Below are 11,977 nucleotides of genomic sequence, written 5' to 3'. Positions count from 1 at the left end.
CTTGGGGGCCCCAGTGAGCTCAAATCTGGGCAGCCTGGCCACGCCCCTGCTGACACACGATCACCTCACAACACAGCCGGGTCTCGATGGTCAAGGGAGGGCCCTGGGGTCTACTCTACCCCGCCCCCCAAATCTTCTCCGCCCTGGGCACTTGGGAGCCCCGACAGCCTTACCCTAAGGACGCAGCGGCTATGAGTGGCTCGTCCTTCCCAGGGACAGCCTCCCATTTATGACCCTGGTGGCCCATGGGAACAAAGGTAATAACCACATTCCTGGCTCTTTTAGTCGCAGGAGTCTGAGTCACGGCAACTCCAGGTAACGTTTCTAAATCCCCCCAGGAGCCTCCTCCGCGCTGCCAGAGCAAGCACAAGTCACAGCGGATGTGTCTGCGGCACCATATTTCCAAAACTGCTACTAGTGTTACTGGCGCCCCGCTCTCTCGTCCTGTGGAGACGCCCTTGCCCACCCGCACATTGTTGGGGGGGTGCCCTCAAACAGACTTGACCGCTGGTTGACCTGTGAGCTGGACCTGGGCACTTGGAGGCCCCTCTCCCTGTCCCGTCCTTGGAATGTGGGTTCCGCTTGGCTTTCCCGATCCTAGAGGCTGCTCCAAGGATGCGGGCTGGAGTCTGTGCTGCGGTGGAGAACACCCGCACCACAAGTGTGACTGAGCCCGTGAGGGCCTCTCTGTACACGGTGAGGCTTGGGGGGCAGGGGCAGGAATCCACTCCTGCTGCTGCTCAGGACAAGCCTTGTGTGCAAGGCCCCTTCGCTTATTACAGCTGCCACCTACCAGCCCGGCGTGGGCTGCCTCTCTCTTTGCTCTCTCCCTCCCTCTGTGTCAGGAGCCAGGTTCAGATTTCACCAGGGAAGCTCCCAGAAGGTTGTGATTCAACACACACCTACTGGAATAAACCTAACTTCCTGGCGTCACTCATGGGAACCTGCCCAGCTGCTTCTCTAGTGCAATATTGGCTGAAGCAAGGTGCACGGGGACAATGTGCCTTGACCTTGGGGTCATTAGCCCGCCACGGCTCCCTGGACTAGTCCCACCTGGCCAGTGTCAAACTGGCCACCAAGGGATGGAGACCAACAACTGACTTTGGAAACTTAAATGCCAGGTTCCTGCCACTAAGCCTCCCATTTCCAGAAAGACAGACATGACCGATGACACCCAGGCCGCTCAGGGCCTCTTTGCGTCTCGGATCCAGCCTTGTGTTTTACTCTAATTCCCGTCAGTAAGGAGTCACAACATCGATATGCTTTCACTTCCAGACACCCAGTAGATGCCATTGGGAAGTGACATCCACAGAGGAATCCCGGACCCTAGGGGCTGTATCGGCAGACAGGTCCCCACACAGCCAAGCCTCCACCCCGCCCTAGGTGGGGGGCTGAATGACCTGAGGCTCCGGCAGCCACACTGCACCTGGGGTTGACATCCAGCCGGCGCAGCTGCAGAGGCCCTGCTAGCCTACAAATGCTGTCTGTCGTGTCTCCTGCTCTTACCTGCATGGCCCGGACGGTAGGGGGCCTCAGGGGACTAACATGTCCTGGAAGACGGGCGGGAACAGAACCAGCACCGAGTGCTGCAGGCCCAGATGGAAGGCTGCAGCCAGCGGGCCGCCGGCCCTGGGCTCTGACCCGGAGCTCACCTCCGTCTCATTAACTGGAGCTGCAAAGGCAGTGTTTCAGTGAGTCGCTCCTGCTTGTCCCCTGCCTACAATTATACCCCAGGCTGAGCGCCCTCCGATGTAGCCAAGTCAGCCCACTGGCCGGCGTGTGCTCTGACCATGCGCCAGTTTAATGGGGAAGGCCCGGACGGTGAAGCTGCCATCCACAAACGTCGTGACAATCAGCCCATCAATGTGTCCGGAGTCTGTACGCCCCGCGGGCAGAGTCTCCAGGAGACTCAGTCATGGGCCGGGCACATCCCCGAGGAGCAGGCGGAGCCCGGATGATCCGCAGGCTGAGCCCACGTGTGCAGCCCCGCCCCGGGCCCGGGCCCTCGCAGGTGGACTCCGGATTTAACACCAGTCGGCGCTCCTGCCCTGAATGGGCTCCTCCTGCGTGGGCTACCCTCCGCCTGGCTGCCCCCCACCTCCAGTACGCCAGTGCCCTGGACAACGTCACCGCAGCCGAGAGGATGATGGGGACCACGTGTGGTGACCTCTTGGACATTGGGACTTTCCCCTCCCAGATGTTCTCTGCACCCCGGGGTAGGGAGGCAGAGTAACCTGGAGGCCAGGTGGCACACACACCTCCCACTGACCGGCCCCGACAACCGGTCAGAGTGCTGTTTTTCTGGAATCTCTACCCGAGCCTCGAAAGCTGGCAGGAAGTCCCCTGCCCGCTGTCCGGCCGCCTCACAGCCTTGTGCCTTTATGGAGAGACGAACAATGGACTCTAAAGCACACCAACCACCCTGAGGCACTTCTGTGTTACCCGGCCTGACGGCCTGGGCCTCGCGAGGCAGGGACCCCTTGCTGCGCGGTCAGGGCCTGGGACACGGCTCCTGCCTTGCACAGGACATGTCTGCAACAGGCCCTGCGCCCTGGCTCCCACCGGGCCGCCGGCACCATAGGGGCCGTCCGAAGGCTCCCACCCCACTCCCGCACAAAGGCTGGCCCTCCCCTGGGTGCTCACTACCACCTGAGGGTCGCACCTCACTCAGACTCTGTTGTGGACCCGACTCAAGGGCCAGGGGCAGGTCCCCCAGGCCGTGCCCACCCACAAACCATCTGCGGACTTGGTCCCGGTTCCTGCAACTCTGCCCGGCCACCCTGTGCCCTCCGGGCATCTCGCCCCCAGACATGCTCTGCTCGCTTACCAAAAGCCATTCATATGCCTGTCCTGTAGGGACCGGCCAGCCCCACTGGCCGGGCGGGAAGGGAGAACATCCGAGGGCAATGCCCAGCCGCTCTGATCAACCACACGCACAGCACCACGCTCCGAGGCTGAATCAGCAACAGCACCACCGGCTGGGCAAACGCGAGGGAGTCCACCTGGGCAGGTCCCCAGGGCCCAGGGGCTGGGGCTTTTACAGGGCGCCCCTTGCTTTGCACAGACGACTCAGGACAAAACAGGCCAGCTTCCAGGGGAGGTCAGGCAGGATCTAACTGAAATATCCGACAGCCGCCTCTCCCCGAGCTCCCTGATGGGCCGCAGGGCTCGGCCCCCGCGCCTGGGGACGAAGGCTGAGAACAGGACTGCTCTGTGCCCTCCAGCCTTCGTCAGGATGGCCTCCGTTCCACGTGCGTTCCAAAAGCAGCACCTCTGTCCTTTGACATATCCGCTCCCAGGGTGCCCGAGCGGCTCCGAGGTTTGAGTGTCTGACTTTGGCTCAGGTCATGATCTCACCGTCTGTAAATTCGAGCCCCGCGGCAGTCTCCGTGCTGACGTCACACAGCCCGCTTTGAATCCTCTGTCCCCGCTCTCTGCCCCTCCCCCACCCTCTCCTTCTCAACAAGAAACTCTTAACAAGCAAACACTGCTGAGGGCCGCGTCCCAGGACAGACGGTCCAGGGTTCGGCTAAGCTGCTCCACGGGGCTCCCGCCTCGACCCCTCGTTCTGGGTGGGAGCTCTCTCTGTTCGGGGCTCCATGGAGACTGGCAGGGGGAGGGCGCGCCCAGGCTGGAGGTGGGAGCAACACGGAGCCAGAGGGTCCCCAAGCCTCACCCAGCACTTTGTGGAGATGCTTCAAGGTTGGGACACACCAGCCCGACACTCTCTGCCTGAGAACATTCCTTCTCCAGCAGCCGGTTCTTTCCCACAGGCAATCCTCCCTCTGGACTCAGCCCCTTCCAGACGGGGGCTGCGGGGTAAACGAGACCCCTCCGTGCCTGGCACCTGCCGCGGAGCCCAGGCCGCCCCGTGTGTGGAGGCGGCGCGCCGCCCCTGGGCCGCTCACTGCTGGAGTCTCATCAACACCCATCCTTCCCCACGAGGACGTCCACCCGACTCCAAAACACAGGAGAGAACCCCACGCCCGTCTGTGGAGGCCGGATGAGGGGACGCAGAGTGAACCCGGGCCGCTGCAGCCCCGGGAAGGGCCTGACAGATGCAGCTTGCTTAGGTTTTTGTAAAATAAATGAGATACTACGTACAGAAATACAAAAAAAATGCGGCAAAACAATGTAAACAATCCCCCCTGTGGTTGCTGTAGGAGGGCCAGGCATCAGGGCATGTGGGGACCAGGAGGATGCTGCATTCTACGTTCATACCACCTTTTAAAATGCTTAATTTATTTCTGAGGGAGCGTGTGAGCGGGGGAGGGGCAGAGGACCCAAGCAGGCTCTGCACTGACAGCAGAGACCCATCGTGGGACTCAGCCCATGAACTGTGAGACCATGATCTGAGCCTAAATCAGACTCTCGACCAACTAAGCCACTCAGGCACCTCCGTTTTATACCATTTTTAAAACTGTGTGGGATTATTGTGGATTTTAACTTCATTTGTGTGGTATATTTTCCTAATGGAACTAAGAAAACAAGATGCGGGGAAGGGACTGTGCCTCCGTGTTGTCTGTGTCCTTACCCCAGAGCCCGGTGTGCAAGTGACAGAAGCCTGATCAGGACCAGCACCCCATCCCCCAGCCCCAATGTCTGGACTCTCAAGTTCAGGTTCAAATGTTGGCTCTGGGCTCTGCCAGGGGTTGGAGTGGTCCCTGTGGGGAAGTTACTTCCCTCCCCAGGGCCTCAGCTACTGCCAGCCCCAGGGTAATTTATGGTAATTTTCTGACTCATAGTTATAACCTCCTAGGAATAGAAACTTGGAGAAAAGGCTCAGCAAACGTTGGGACTAGTGCATCACTCCTGCCTGGAGCCATGCAGTCCTTGGGCGGTGCTCCAAGCAGGCCAAGGCCAGTGCGTTTGCATTTCAAAAGCTTTCAGAGGGGATCTATTGGAGGAGTTTCACTGTTGCAAAAACTGAGGTTCCAAAAGCAAGTGTCCCACCACGGCCACACTCCGTCCTTAGGCAGGGCAGCTCTCTGGACGAGGACGCACTCCCCCAAATGCATCTCCCTCTGGGAGCTCTACCTGTGCACCAGGGCAGCAATCCACTCTGCAGGTGTGCTGGGTCCTTGTCTCTTCCGGGGTGGGGGAGGGGGCAGAGGTCAAGAATCGTCAATGGTTTCCAGAGGTGATCTGGGGAAAAGATAGAGGAGTAAGCATTTGACTATAAATGCAGGAGGCTTGGTGGCCCTCCACACGTTGCCATGGATACGCAGGGAGGCGGCAGTCTCAGGGCCAGGCTGGGTCCAGAGCTCTGCCCACCCAGTATCGAGGTCTGGTGACAGTTGTAGTGCCGGAGGTTCGGGGCTCCTGTCTGCAGCAAAACACAAGTGACACCGATTTTAATAATACATTTTATTTTTACCCACTTTGTCAAAAATGTTATCGCTTCGGCCATATTAGGAATATAAGCCTCACTGAGCTGCTTCACATTCTGTGTTTTGTGTTGCGGGTTCACAAGGCCGAGTGTGAACGCACCCACGGCACGTCCCGGCTCGGAGTTGCCATGTGTGGGCCGTGGGACAGGAACGCCCTCACAGGCCGTGGCGGAGGAGGGACCAGGCAGCAGGTCACGGCCAAGGCTTGAATCCAGGGCTGTGTCTGCTGCAGACCTGGGCCTGACCCCTGCGCTGGAAGACACGGGGACGCGATCAGAGGTGAGGGCCACTTACTGCAGGGTTTGGCCCCACGAAGGGGTCCAGACCCGGAATGGCCTCCGCAGTCCCTGGACCCCTCCTTTCCTACAGCCCCTGAGCTCTCCAACAGCAAGCTCCTGCGTGCACCCCTTCTACCGCCCCCTTTGCTCCTGTGCAAACCTGCTCGGGTCTCAGACCCCGGCCCTTCTGGGCCCTGCGCCTCCTGCTCCTCCCTCTCTCGAACTCACCCCTGCATGGGCAGTGGGGCTCCTCGGACTTCCCAGGTTTTCAGTAGGACCATGGCGGGCAAGAGAAGAAGGGGAAGTTTCGAGGGGGGACGGGCAGGCAGTGGCTGTTGAGGGTTGTGTGGGTGCTGTGGGGCCTCGTAAGGTCTCTGTGGGGTTGTTGTGGGTTGTGTGAGGCTTTGGGGTCATTGTGGGGTGGTGTGGGGTGGCTTCAGGGCGGCCTGGGGCAGCAGGGGGCTGTGTGGGGGGTTGAGGCAGCGCAAAGCTGGCGCATCTGACCCCCAGGGGAGGAGCGGTCAGGTGGCTCCTTCCAGCCCAGGCTGGGTCTCGCGCTGCACGTACTAAAGCGACTCTGCGCACATCCTTCAAGGACACAGAGCTTTGGGGATGTTTCTGACCAAACAGGTACCTTTCAGGCCTGGAAGCACTCTGAACGTGTGGCCTGCCTCTCCCCCGTCAGCAGGGGGGCGGGCCAGGAGCCAGTGCTCCAGCGCCTCCGAGCTTCCGGCCGGCAGCTCGAGAGCCAGGCCTCCTGGGACTCTGGGGAGTTTCACGTGGCCTTTCCAGTGGCTCCCAGCGGCCCCACATGCCCCCACAGGCTGCCCCTTTGGATGTGTAACATCTGTCAGTTCAGCAGACTTGGGTGAAAATTATTCCTTTCTCCTTCTTTGTCTGAGTCAACCTCCCAAGGATGTCCCAGAACTTTTCACTTGCAAATTAGTCTAGCCAGAAACAAAACAGAGCAAAACTTGACATAATTTGAAAGGCAATACTTGATGCTCATTAAAATGTGGTTGAAACGAAGGTCCCGCCCTGCTAATCTCCAAAGCGAGATAAGCCAACCTGCGCTCCCAGAGGCCTCTCCGGCCGGGCAGGGGGTGTCTCAGCCTGGGGCCTGTTTACAGGGGTTCACATGCCACCACACTACTGAAGCCCCGGGGACGGGATCCCGTTCCCAGGTCCAAGAGCCGGGGCTCAGATATGCGGGTCAACCTAAATCTGCACCTTCGGGGTGCCTGGCAGGCGGACTGGGGGCACAGACCAGGACGGCGCACTTGGGGGCCCCACGCTGGCTGGCCTGCTCTGGGTGGTGGGGTCTGCAGCACAAGGCATGTTTCTGGGGTGCAGGGGGCGTTCCTTTACAGTCTTTACAGCTGAGCCCCTCAAAACAGCACCGCCTGTGTCGCCTGCACTGGGTGCCTGCAGCCCTGTCCTTGGCGGCTCGAAGGCGGGCGCTGCCCCCGCAGCCCTGCACGCCCCCCGGGCGGTCTGGCACGCGCTGGGGTCGTCCTCCCCCAGGAGATGGTATTAAGGGAGGAAGGTGGGTTTTGCAAAGTGCTGAAGAGGGGCTGAACTGGGTGGGACCCTCGCCTTCCCTATAAGAGCGGGGGCGGCGGGGAGAGGCAGGTTTCCCCACGGTCCGCCTGCCAGGGTCTCCAGCCTGATCATGTCTTCAGACCGTGAGTCCTTCGGGGAGCCAGGGAGGGGGGAGAGGGAGGGCAGGTCTCAGCCTCGTGCTCCCGGGGACGTCTGGTCTGGGGACCTTGGAGGGGAGACCAGCACCCCAGACTGGGACTAGACAGGCCACCTCGAGGAGCGCGGGCGACTCGCGGGCGGGCGGGGGGGGGGGGGGGGGGGGGGGGGGGGGGGGGGGGGGGGGGGGGGGGGGGGGGGGGGGGGGGGGGGCGGGGGTGGCGGAAAGTGAGCCCGGCTTCCCCAGACCCAGGCCGTGTGTTCTGCGGGCTTTCCCCGCAGCGGGGTCGTGTTGCCCTGAGTCCCGTCGGTGGGGCGTCCCCGCCCCCCCGCCTGGGGTGGGGGCCCCGGAGCTTCCCCAGGCCACGGGGGGAATGAGCGTCAACCACAGAAATCCCCTGACGCAGGGCTTTTGCACCTGAAGTGCCCTTACCTTACGGATTTTGGCCTCTCCCCACTTGTGTGTCGTGGGCGCGAGCAGAGGCGGCGGCTGGTGGTCCCCGAGCCGGACCCCCGAGGCACCCTCACAGCCGCAACAGGTGCAGCTGCGCAGGGGCACGGGGAGGGTCCCCGCGTGTCCGCCGAGCGCTGGGCCTGGGGGGCTCTTCTGGAGGGGCCTGTGCCTGGAGGCTGCAGGCTGACCTGGACGCGGAGCGAGCCTCAAAACGGACCTCCATGTGCGGCCAGACTAACGCCTCCTCTCCCGCTGTGCGAACCTGTCGCAGCGCCCCAGGGAGGCCAGCGACGCCAAAGGACCAGGTTCACCAAAACCCAGTACCAGGTGCTCATGGAGGCCTTCGAGAGGGACTCGTACCCCGATATCACCGCCAGAGAAGAGCTGGCCCGGCAGACCCAGATTCCTGAGCCCAGAATCCAGGTGACTACCCGCGTCGTGTTCCTTGGTGGGAGGGCAGGGGGCCAGGAACCGCACTGAGCGCCTGTTCTAGCCCCGGGCTGGACATCTTCTCAGCACCCCTGCGAGTAGGCGTTCGTCACCCCTTACCGGGCTGGGAAAATGACGCTGGAGGGTTGGTGACCGTGAGGCTCCGGCAAGGGGTGGAGAATGAACTGGTGATTCGCGAGTTGTATCTGCCAAACATTTACCATGGTAGCGATTAAGAGAGATCTTCAAATATTTACTAATTCTTTTGAAAAATAACCATGCTAAACCCATTACATGTAAACGGAAACTTAGTTTTCAAGATAAGCACCCATATTGGCACAGCCAGAAAATCTGAGAGAGGATGAGAGGGGAGGTGGGCAGAGCAGGGCAGGGGCTCCCTCTGCCGCAGGCTCTGAGAAACCCCTGAGAAAGTAGGGTGTGAAGTGGGCAGAGGCAGATTATACAGCTGGGTGTTGTCAAGGAAAGAGTTGTAAACTAACGGCGATCCCAAAAGGGTATTAGGACTCCTGGGGGTCCTGGATCACCGGGTCCTCTGGGTCTGTGTTGGGGCACCGGGCCATGCCTCCAGGAAGGCCGCTGGGTGTAGCCTGGGTTTGAGATCCATTGCTTTGTATGAAACCCAAGTCGTTGAAAGTGGAGCGCAGATCCGAGGGGTGTTTGGAGAGCCCCCAGGGGAGTCAGCGCTGTAGACAGATTTGGAGGGCTGCCCTGGATGGCGCTTTCCAATCTGAGACCATCAGGGTCTCACCCCAAGCTGGTTCAGGATCTCTGGGAGTGGACTCGGGTGTGCGGAAGGTGACTCCAGCATGCGACCCCCCGCCTTTGACCCTGCCCTTCACCCCTGGAGAGCCGACCGTCTACTCAGTCTGGGCTCAAGCTGGGCTCTGGGGCTCTGAAATCGCCCCAGATGGTTCACAGGTGCAGCAGACTCAGGGTCGGCCCCACCTGCCTCCAGGGCGCACCACCCCCATTTCTCACCTGCAGCTGAGGTCCTTGATCAGGGTGGTGGGCCATGGTGGGACCAAGCAGAGGCTGCTGCATGGGAATGAACAACCCTTGATGTTTGTTTATTTTGAGAGACAGCCCAGAGGGGAGAAGGGCTACCAGAAACACCCTACAGGGGCTGAGAGATAAGCCCTGGGGGTGAGGGCCCTGGGGCTAGGAAGCCATAGTTTCTAGAAGCCATAGTTAACCTGAGCCATCTGTAAGTGTTCTAGAAGCCCCCTGCTGGCCCAAACCTTACAAAGGGAACCAGGACACAGAAGTTTGGTGAAAGCCCCACGCCTGTGACATTAGATTTAGTGGCCTTTGATCAGAGGGCCTGGGAACCTTACTCAGGGAGGGGCAGACAGCCCTTCAGGACTAGATCACCTTCCCAGGACCTAGAAGCTCAGACAGCCCTCCATGCCGGGTGCAACTTGATGACCTTCCCCAGAAGAAACAGCTGGCCACAGGGGCTCAGTTCTTGGGGTGAGGTGGGCGGGCTCCGGGGCGGAAGAGACCCCTGGCCCTCTCGGTCCGGTCCGCTGGCTCGGACGCGGGAGTTCCTGGCGCAAAGCGCCGGCTGCAGCTGTGATGGGGATTTGCAGAGTCCCTGTGGCTCCCACAGATGCGCAGCACCCTGCGGGTGTGTGTGGGTGGGCTCAGCTTGCAGTTCTGGGAAACGTTGGGGGACTGAGCCTTTGTCTTGCAGTTTGTTTGGAGGATTTTTTTTTTCCCACTGGGGCAAGAAAATCCTAGGAGTTGTTTTGCCTATTTATGTCCCATCCTGTGGGATCTTGGTGGCTGGGCCCAGAAAGAGGCCACTGTTGTGATCTGCAGGGGTGAAGGGGAGGCCTGGCTGAGCTCCACTGGGAGCCCACCAGGAGGGGCGTGGGACCACCCGGCCTGGGTGACCCCCAGAGGAACCGACACTGAACCTGGGCAGAAAGGGGCTCTACTCAGAGGCTTCCGTCTTCCCCCTCGCGTGGTGGAGAGGGGGCCACCCGGCCAGATGAGGAGAAGGAGGCTGGGGACGTGGGGCTGGCTCAGCAGAGCCTCCAAGGTAGACACGGATGGGGAGCTGCGGGGACCAGCGCGGACGGCCAGACGGGCACCTGGTACTGGTCTGGGGAGCAGACTGGGCTGCTGGTCCTGAGCTGAAAGCAGGTGCCGGGTGGAGACGGCCCAAGCCAATGGTTGCAGGGGTTCTGTAGTCGCAGGTGACTTGACTGGTTGTTCAGCTTCACAGTACATTCAATGTTACATTTTTTTTAATGTTTATTTTTGAGAGTGGGGGAGGGGCGGAGAAAGGGGGAGACACAGAATCTGAAGCAGGCTCGAGGTTCTGAGCCATCAGCAGTGAGATCGGGACCCGAGCTGAAGGCGGTTAAGCCCTGTGACACGGTATTCTTAGCTGCGCTGTCCCTGCGCCCCATGAGGCCCCAGCGTTGGTCTCAAGACTGGAAGTTTGTGCACTCGACGTGCAACGGGTCAGATAACGCAGGATCAGGGCGAGAGGGTGCGGGAGCCGGAGCGTGAGTGTTGCCCAGTGGATCTTGGAGCCCACGGACGCCACCAGACGCGCTGGTCTCGTCCCCATAAAGAATTCAAGAATGGACCAGACGCAGTGGTTGAGCCGTGTGGGTAGGAAAGTTTATCAAAGAGCGAACTCTCTGGACATGTGAGTGAGCTCCAGGACAGCCTCCCACGGGGCTTGGGTCTCTTATTGGCTGTTATCTTGGGGTGCAGTATTTATTACTAGGGGAGGGGACCTGGGGGGCCTAGGGTTTCATGCCTTTTCTGCCGTTCTTGGGCAGGGTCTCTGGCCTTTGTTGTGGGCCGGTCTGGTTTGATCCAGCTTCCGGGCGCTGCTTTGGAATGCTCCCAGGACAGGTCTCTACCATTCCTCCCCAGTTGGCCAGCCTCCAGGCCTCATGTTAAAGCCCGAAAATAACTAACGACCGCCTACTCTAACCCGGGCAGTGGGGCGCCCAGTGTTTCAGGGGCAGCCTCCCCGCCTCGCTGGCGGTGGTGAGCGTGTCCACGTGTGTGCGGTACAAGGTGGGTGCTCTGGGGAGATGTGTCTGGAGGGTAGGGAGGGCCACGCGGGGAATGGATTGGGTCATTCGAGCCAAGGATTTTGCTTCCGTTCTAAACTGTGAAAGTTGCATTTGGTGACTGTCCAGCCGCGACTGTGTGGCGATGGTGAGTGTCCTACCGGCTTTACTACAGAGCGTCTCCTCTGTCTCCCCTTCTGCCCATCCCGGCCCCTGCAGGTCTGGTTCCAGAACCGGAGAGCCCGAATGGCCCGGGCGCCGAGGTCCGGTCAGCGCGGCGGGGGTGCCCCACACTGCCCCTGCCAGCCCAGCTGTGGGGGGACCCTCAGCGCCGCTGGCCACTTCTCCTGGGCGCCAGAGGGTGCTCCCGCTCAGGCTGTCCCCTCAGGGCACGCTGCTGCTGTGGACGTGAATGTGGCCTTGCCTGACCTGGAGACTCCAGCCGGTGCACTGGGGGAACCTTCTGGAGATTTTTCTGTTCCTCCCTTGAGCTTCAGCCCCGAAGCCCTGTGCCCACTTCCTGCTGCCATGCAGCCCGTCTCCCAGCCCCAAGAAGCCGAAGCTCAGTGGGGGAACCTGGGACAGCTCCTGCCCTACGGGGACTGCGCCCTGCCGGAGTGGGAGCAGCCTCCGGTCTCCGGGGAGCCGCAGCAGCCCTGGTGGGGCTGG

This window comes from Suricata suricatta, chromosome 13, assembly GCF_006229205.1.
Source record: "Suricata suricatta isolate VVHF042 chromosome 13, meerkat_22Aug2017_6uvM2_HiC, whole genome shotgun sequence".
NCBI lineage: Eukaryota > Metazoa > Chordata > Mammalia > Carnivora > Herpestidae > Suricata > Suricata suricatta.
Note: the sequence above shows the minus strand (reverse complement) of the source record.